The sequence below is a fragment of the Rhea americana genome, unplaced genomic scaffold (assembly GCF_003343005.1).
Source record: "Rhea americana isolate MKP2758 unplaced genomic scaffold, rheAme1 scaffold_40, whole genome shotgun sequence".
Lineage (NCBI taxonomy): Eukaryota > Metazoa > Chordata > Aves > Rheiformes > Rheidae > Rhea > Rhea americana.
The window spans coordinates 5900329-5908650 of record NW_028186535.1 but is presented as its reverse complement, the minus strand read 5'-3'; positions in this window follow the sequence as shown (position 1 = coordinate 5908650).

Here is an 8322-nt window from a genome sequence, read left to right as displayed (position 1 = left end):
AGAAATCAGTTTTTCAGAATAGCCTGGGAGTTGTGAATAAAGAAGAACTTTGCTATGTTTATTTAGAGAATCTAACCCCTTGGAGCCAGCATTTTCACTAATGCATTTTACATTAGCGGGCTGCATCAGGAAATCCTGACTTTTGGTGYCAGGGGGGTAATTAATATCAGATCATGTTTGCAAAATGGTTGTGTTTATGTGGGAATGAGGACTGAGCTCTAACTGGCAGGATTTGAAGTACTCAACTTTGCTATGGAGTTTCAACAACTTACTGGAGAGTGGGATGTTGAAATTAAAGTACTGGGTTTTGATGGCTTAGTAAAGCTTCTGTTGCTGAAGAGAGTTAGTCTTTTGGATTCTACTCTTAAGCCCTTGAGAAGTGTCTGAAGTATTTTCCTTAAAAATTTTAGGGATTTGTAGATAACATAGAAATGGTTGTTTTGTTCCTGTGGTCTCAGACGTTCCAGGAAGTGTCAAAATATGCGTAATTAGTTCCTTTCTTAGCATATTACCTCACATAATACATCCTTCCAAATCCCTGTGTTTACTAGCAAGGCAAAATCCAAATATAGTGTAAAAATATTTTTTTCAGCACACCTCAGAAGTACTTGCTTGTGGGAGCAAACCAGCTAGCACAGTCTGAGCAGTAGGTATGGTTCAATGCCAGCCTGTTTCCCACCAGCTGTGATCTCACTCAAACTAAGAAAGGTGTTTGAAAATGTATTTGATGAGGTATTTCTTCAACCACTGTCATGTCCTGTTATTGCAGTAYGAGGTAGGTGCCAAATTTATTTCTTCAGATTGGACAGAGTCTACAAGAAGGAGGGATGAGTAGTAGTTAAAAATATTTTTGTTCCTCTGGCTCTTTTCTTGCACCCTAATCCCCTAAATTTTGGAGAAACTAAGAGGGGAGTTAAAAGGAGCCAACTGCTAAAGCCATCCTCCACAGGCCAAAACTCCTTCTCACTCTGAAGTGATGTGGCACTTGGCAGGTTCTCCATAAGACAGTGTATTTACTCCCTTCTCTATTAGACACCACTGGAAGTTCATGGCTCCCTCAGTTCACCTTTGACTGAGATTAAATCAAAGGTGAAATCTATGCTACATCTAATATTCTTATTGTAATGAGCTGATATACTATCAGGGATCTTATGGTCAGCTCACTGTTTGATAAATACGATCAATACATGTTATTTCCCTCTGAGATCCATCCACCATCATCTTTCCATACTCACCTCTTGACAGTAGTCATTTGGGGATAATTATCCCCACCAAGACCCTACCTACAATGTGCCCATTGTCTTTCCTCCTGCCATAAACTGGTCTGATACTGGCCCTAAGAGACAACAAATCTAGACTATGTCACTATTATTGCTGTTATTTTACTAGTTCCTTGATCCTAAGATAGGGGTAACAATCTAACCATTTTCTATAGCTATAGGAAAGCTACAGGTACCTAATGAATTATTTYCTATCGTGTATCTATGCAACCAATTATTTCTATCTATCTATTATTTCTATCTATGCCTAGGAACAGTGCCCTAAACTCAAATATTCCTCAGCAACATTGTCTATAGCTTTTGTTCTCTGTGGAGGATTGGACCATCTCTTCCTTTTCTCTTTCTACCAGTATCTCTGGAGAGCTGTATTTCATTTTGTGGCTTGTCTTGAATTAATTTCAGCAAGTTCTACTATTTGTTTAAGCTTAGCCTAACAAAGCTCTTCCTCTTTTGTTTGAAGGCATTGATGAGTTCTTGATCCTCTATATTGAGATAATTTGTACTTCTACCCATAGCATAATTTCTTTAAGGATTTGCCTGCTCTCCTGAACACCTTTTTCTTTAGACCTTTCCCCTCATGTTACCGCTTCAATTTTGGAGATTACAGAAGTCATCTCTATGGAAGTTCTCTGTTTGTTAGGTTTCCTGAAGATACCTGTGTGCCTGCCTGCCTGCCTACCCTCCATTGAACTCCCYGGCAAATTTCAGAGAGGGATGTTTCCAGACAATAAAGAAGAAACTTTCATCCAGAAGAAACTAGGCAGGAGGGCAGGTTGCCCAGAGAAGTTGTGCATTTGGAGTTTCTAAAGATCTGCCTGTAGAAAATCCTAACTAACCTAATCTGATCTCACAGCTGACCAYGCATAGTGCAGGATGCTGCACTAAAGACCTCCTGAGGTACCTTCCAACCTGAATTACACTATGATCCTGCCTGATGWCTCCTGAGAATGCCATCAACCATCTAGGCCACTGTAAAGTATCAAGTTGTTCCCCTTGTATTGCCACTGATGCTACGGACCTTAACTGTCCCTTGTCTTTGCAGATCTCTGGAAACTCTTAACTTCGTGGATGTTTCTAAGCCTTACTACCTCATTCTCCTCACAGTTTGCTAAGTCCCTTTATTCAAACATCTATTTTATGCTTTAGAAGGCAATATAGCTCTCAGGTTCATCAGTATACAGCAAACATGCTGCTGTAATACATAGACCCCTTGCCTACACAGGGTCTCATGAACCTATGCCCACAGTGCACTTAGGGACCTACACTCCTTGGACATCATGTACCTAGGAGAAAAGAGGGCATCAGTCTCTCCTGCTCTGAAGACCTTGACTTGCAGAACATGGGTGGGGCAAGGGGAAGARTGTCACATGCTGGGCCAGTGAAAGCAGGAAATAAATCTGAAAATTCGTGAAGCCTCACATAATGATGGAATAGTAACTCTTCTTCTTAATGTAACCACAGGTGCTCTAGGATGGTCTAAGTGATTGGAACTGAGAAATCAAGGTTGGGAAAGATTCCACAAGACCTTGTGGATTTTTACATTTCCTTAGCTAACCTTTGTGGAGGACTTTAWTAAAACATCTTCCTGGTAGTGGGCTTTCCCACCTCAGAGTCATTGGCCACTGAGAAGAAAGCCTTTTCAGAGCAATGAACGCCCTCTTCCTCACATTTACTGGTTTGTGAAAGGTGTTGTGCCCTTTTTGAGGTGCAAAGGACAGTTCCCTGCACAGATTGTCAACCAGAAGCCATACTTCCAAATGACGGGGATGATGTAAATTCAYTAATCCATACTTGTCTCTTAGGCCTAGAGCCAACCTCCTCATAACATTGGAGAAGGTAGTTTCAAACACAGACTGAAGTAGAAACTGGAGAGGAGATGATTGGCAGCTCCATATAGATTCTTAAAATAAAAAGAGAGAGAAAGAAAAGAAAAGAAAGAAGTTACAGCCACTTTCCAGCATCTCCAGCAATTCTACTTTTGCATCTGTGTCAGTCTTCAGAGGCAGTCTTGCCTGCTGCCCTTCTAGAAGATGAACATGGTCAAAAGTTGAGCTATCATGGCAGACAGAAACAGGAGAGATGATCAATATGGTTGCCCAGAGAAAGAGCCAAAACGGAGAGAATGAGCTTCTCAGTTTTTGCCTAAATATACAAATTGTCTGCATGACTGATAYCACAGTAAAACGTGGTAGCCTACCAGTTAATCAGTTATTGAACCAATGTGTTGCAGAAACATAGCTAAATATGTATCAGCCCGCATGACCCCCTGCAGCATCYTCCTGTAAAAACTCTCAGTGTAAGTGTAAGCAGCTCAGTAAAAGGTGCTTTGGTACATTAGCTCATTTCAAACTAACTGATGCAAATTAGTAGTACAGACATACCGTTAAGTGCTCACTCAGACAGTGACTAGCTGTCAGCGGTCATTTAAACAATGATCACAGGGTAGAGCACCAGGAAAATCTAGTTAGGATGTCACTGCTATCGTGCTTGTCCCACAGACTTCAGGTCTATTGCATTTTAAACTACAAGTTGTCAACAGGCAAAACAACTAACCAAGCAGTCCAATTCATTCATCTCCATGTTTGTTATTCCTTCCTCTGGGTGGGTCTCTCATGTCCTCRGTTTCCTGCTTCCCTTGTTTGCTGTCAGAGAACGGGAAGCACAAAGCAATGCAAGATTGGAGGGCAAGTAATACCGGCCACGAACCCGAACTAAGCTGCTGATATAATGAAATATCAGTGTTGTCCTTACTGCAACAGCACAGCAACATTTGTAGCAAGCACCACTGAACACTAGGCTCTGTTAGACCTATTAGTATGCACACAAGCTATCTGTAGTGGTTACAGATCTCCTTGTACCCATCAGACATCCATTCACAGACCTCAAATCAACCGCTCACCATCAGTCAGTAACTTTGTGAGTTACAAATAGATGCCTACAGGTTTGCCTCAGTTTTGCTATGCTCTTATCTTCCCTGAGCATAGGTGGTTACAAGAGCAGGTGACAAATTTGAAATCAGTTTCAAGTTGATTAGTTTTGTCACTTTCAGGTGGGCATGCTCTCTGGGCTAAGAAATTTAAGAGTCATGTTTATGGGCAGAAGGCTCTTCCCTGAACTGCAAGCTTTTAAATAAGGTGTCTCATTGTAGGAGGTAAACTTTTTATCCCAGCTGAGAAAATAGTCTTGGGAGCAAATACAGACATAGCTATCTTGGTGCTCACACGAACAGCTGGCCCCAAAATGATATGTATCACTGCTGGGGGTAGGGGGAATTTTGATATCAATAACCTTTGAGATTGACCTGACAATCCAGCCATCCTAACCATCATATTGACCTGACAAGAAAGTATTTTAACAAGCAAGGCTATAATCAGTATTTAGACAGAAACTCTAAGAACTGTGGCACTTGTTAATACTGTAGCTCTGTGGAAAAAGAGGTCTGAAGCCTCTGAGCTGAGAACCAGAAAAGCTACTACTGAACAAATGTAAAGGTAACATAATACTGCAGACTGAAAATTCTTCATCTGATTTAAAGTTTGCTAAGAAAAAAGAGGCACTAGCACTGATGTAGCTTAATTTCATGAAAGTAAAATGTGTATTTCTACCAAATCTGCCATAGCAAATGGTATTTTTCTACAAAAGTATTTGTAATAGACCTATGTCAAGATGCCAGCACATTTCTGGCAACATACTACTGTAGTAGGTGATTAGAATTTATGCTGTGTAAAATTAACTTTTAGCTGAAATGAAAATAATGAACCAAAATACAAAAGGATTCATAAAGCAATTCACCCATTGCTTAAAAAAAATGTCAGGTCAAGTGAACATCATGCAGTGTTCTGCAGAATTCACAGACTAACAGCTTTGGATATTCTAGCAGCTTCTTTCCATCAGTTCTTTTAGACAAAAACCTGCAAGTAAATATGCAAAACCACTAGCATGCTGAACTACCTTGACTTAAGATTAAGTGAAGAATAATATGGCGAAATTAGAAAACATTACTTATAGAAGAATGAGGAAAAATACCTAATAAAATAATCAGATGTCAGGCATGGGAAATCATACAATCTGCTAAATTAGTCAAGAATTTTTATTGAAAACTTATGTCGCTAGAAACTTATGGGAATTGAGTGATAGCATCCAGCACCTTGCCAGCTTGAAACATAGATAGGAATTGGAGAGGGATATATAAGGCCTTTACGATAGGCGTGTGTTTCATGGAAGCCAACGTGCCCATTCTATCACAAGCTGAGAGCTGAAACTGCTCCGTACAATGCCCTCCGAAGAGCCAAATGCATCGCTCAAAGGGAGGTAGAAAATGAGTTGAGCAATTAGCCAGAGAAGCTGATGGCTGAGGAGTCATGTTACTAACATATGACCTCAAAACACAAAAAACACACACCCGTAATTTTTCAGTGGTGCCACTGATCAGAAGCAGAAATTAATAGGGCCAATTCTGSGTTTATGAGCAACTTCACCAAAAAGCCAGATTTAGAAGCTATGTAATAACCATGCAACTTATAAATACATTTACTAGGATAAGTAGTAATATACATTAGCAAATACATCCTAGGCATCTCATTACTTGCATTATTTTGACGCTTCATTTCACCATCATGGGGAAAAAACCTAGATCTGAACAGATCAGCCACACCAGTTCAGATCTACATTTAATTTTAGTTCTGCAATCTAATTCAATAGTCTGCTCCTAATAATGCCTACTACCAGCTTTTTCAGTCCGATAAGGATGACAAAAAGAAATCTAAACATTCTTCCACTTCCTGTCTGCAAGACACCAACAGGAATTTCTTCCAAATTCTAGCATGTCGCTTGTTATTTAATGATGTGAAACTTGAGGCTTTACATTCTTTCAGAATAAACTGTTTCATCTGATCAGATGTAACTGTGCATGTTTGGATATACATAAATATCTAATTCCTTTTTTAATCCTACTAAGCCTCTGGCCTCAACAATATCTTGTGGACTGAGTTTGCATTTCATAAAAAAGCATTTCGTATTATCAATTCAAATTGCTGCTCATCTTCAACATACCTTGTAGGTATCCTTGCACAAGTTGCACTATTTACTACACACCTCTATGTTACCCATCACCTTCTTTGAAATGAACAATCCCTATCTGCTAAACTTTTACTCATACTTCATTCTTTCATTGTCATTCATTACCCACTTACCTTTTACCTCACCTATCCTTCTCTGAGACAAGAGAAAAGAATTTACACAAAAATTTAAGTGTTGRAAGAACTCTGATCAGTGTTATGGTGGTTTAACACTCCATACCATCACATCTTAAACATTTTGTTGGCACTGTGATCTCTGATACTGAAGTTTCCTTGAACTAGCCTTCTCCTGATAGTTAACTAACTGCAGATGAGTAAATTGATACTACTCTTTCCAATACCCATTTTGCTGTATTGGTCAATAACAGCTCTCTTATGCCATTTATTAAGTTCWGCTATGGCTATGTTCAGGTCCTGAAGAATTTAAGTAGCACCATTTTCACCTCATTTTGCTATCTCAACATTGATTACTTATTTGCACTTCTTCTGATAGGTGTTAATCAGTGTATCCCAATACAGCTGTACTGGGATAATAAATTGGCATAATTTATTATCAAGCATCATCATATTTAACATTTACTCCTATTCTCCCATCTTATCTTCTTTACATTGTTTGACAGTCCATCTTACTGTATGGTCCATTTTCACAATAACAGCTTCTCAGAGAATTTAAGGCTGTGTGAATATACCAATATAGATCAATTCCATCAGACTTGCTCATCTTTACAATAATTCTAGTACATGTGAGAGGCAGATTTTTGTGAGAGTTTTTTGGGGTGGAGGGATGTAAGCATATATCATCTGGTATAGTATTTAACATCAGTTTAACTTACTACTTCATCCAGTTATCTAGTCTCTCCAGAAGATTCATTTGGCTTGATTTTTCATAGAGTATCTCCTGTATGATCCTATTTTATGGTACAGCAACTATTGCTCATGAAGAAAAATCAGCCACTTTTAAAAATTTCTTCAGGGCTTCTGCTTCTGGCTGAATTCCACCTGGCCTTGCTGATGTAATAACTTCTTTTCATTTCGTAAACTTAAGTACTCCCTTTTCTGGAACTATAACTTTCCTATGCTATGTGTACATACATACATATACACACACACACACACACACACACACACACACACACACACACACATATATATATATATAAAATAAAGATTAAGTTCTCAACATCCTCTGTGGTGAGAACTGCAAGAAGTACAAGGATATTTTCCACCAATGTCCGTTTTCCTGTATCAGGAGTATCACCTTAAAAGGTCAATTAATTCAAATGTTTAGAAGTACAGGTATCAAAACAAAAGTGAGACTATTTGGAAAAAGAAAAAAGTTTGTTCTTTCTGCTTTATCCAGCATGTTTTTTTTTTTTTTTTTTTTTAACACAAATTTCTCTGATTAATAAACAATAAACAGTCATCCCTTTGGATATCTTGACAAGAAAATGTTTTTTTTTGTTAAAACACTGAAGTGAATTCCACTCCAAATAGCGAGTCAGCTTCATCGTAAGTCATTCACAAAGTAGAAGGGGAAGTAAAATCATCTGAAACGAAGGAGCAAAATGTGATAGCAAAAATCACAATGCTATGACAAGTAAAAATCACGTCCTTCATTTATTCTGTCTCTTCACTCTTAAGACATTTGTACCATTTCTGTTTATGTATTTGATTTGCTATATAGGTCTCCCCCCTCCCTACCCCTCTTATTTTCTGCATTTGACATTTTACATGCAAAATGTAACACCTTCTCTACTAGTTTCCTGTTGGTTGGATTTTATTTAATCAAGGATACATATTAAAATGAACCTTGTATCTTGCTGTTTCATCATCTTTCTCCTTTTACGCATTGTTGCTTTTTTGTTTAGGGAAAACTGATTTTTTTTAATACAGAGTTTTAGTAGAAATACTCACTTTTGAGTAGAGCTACTGTGTCTCAAGTTTTTCTTCTAGCATAGTATCAG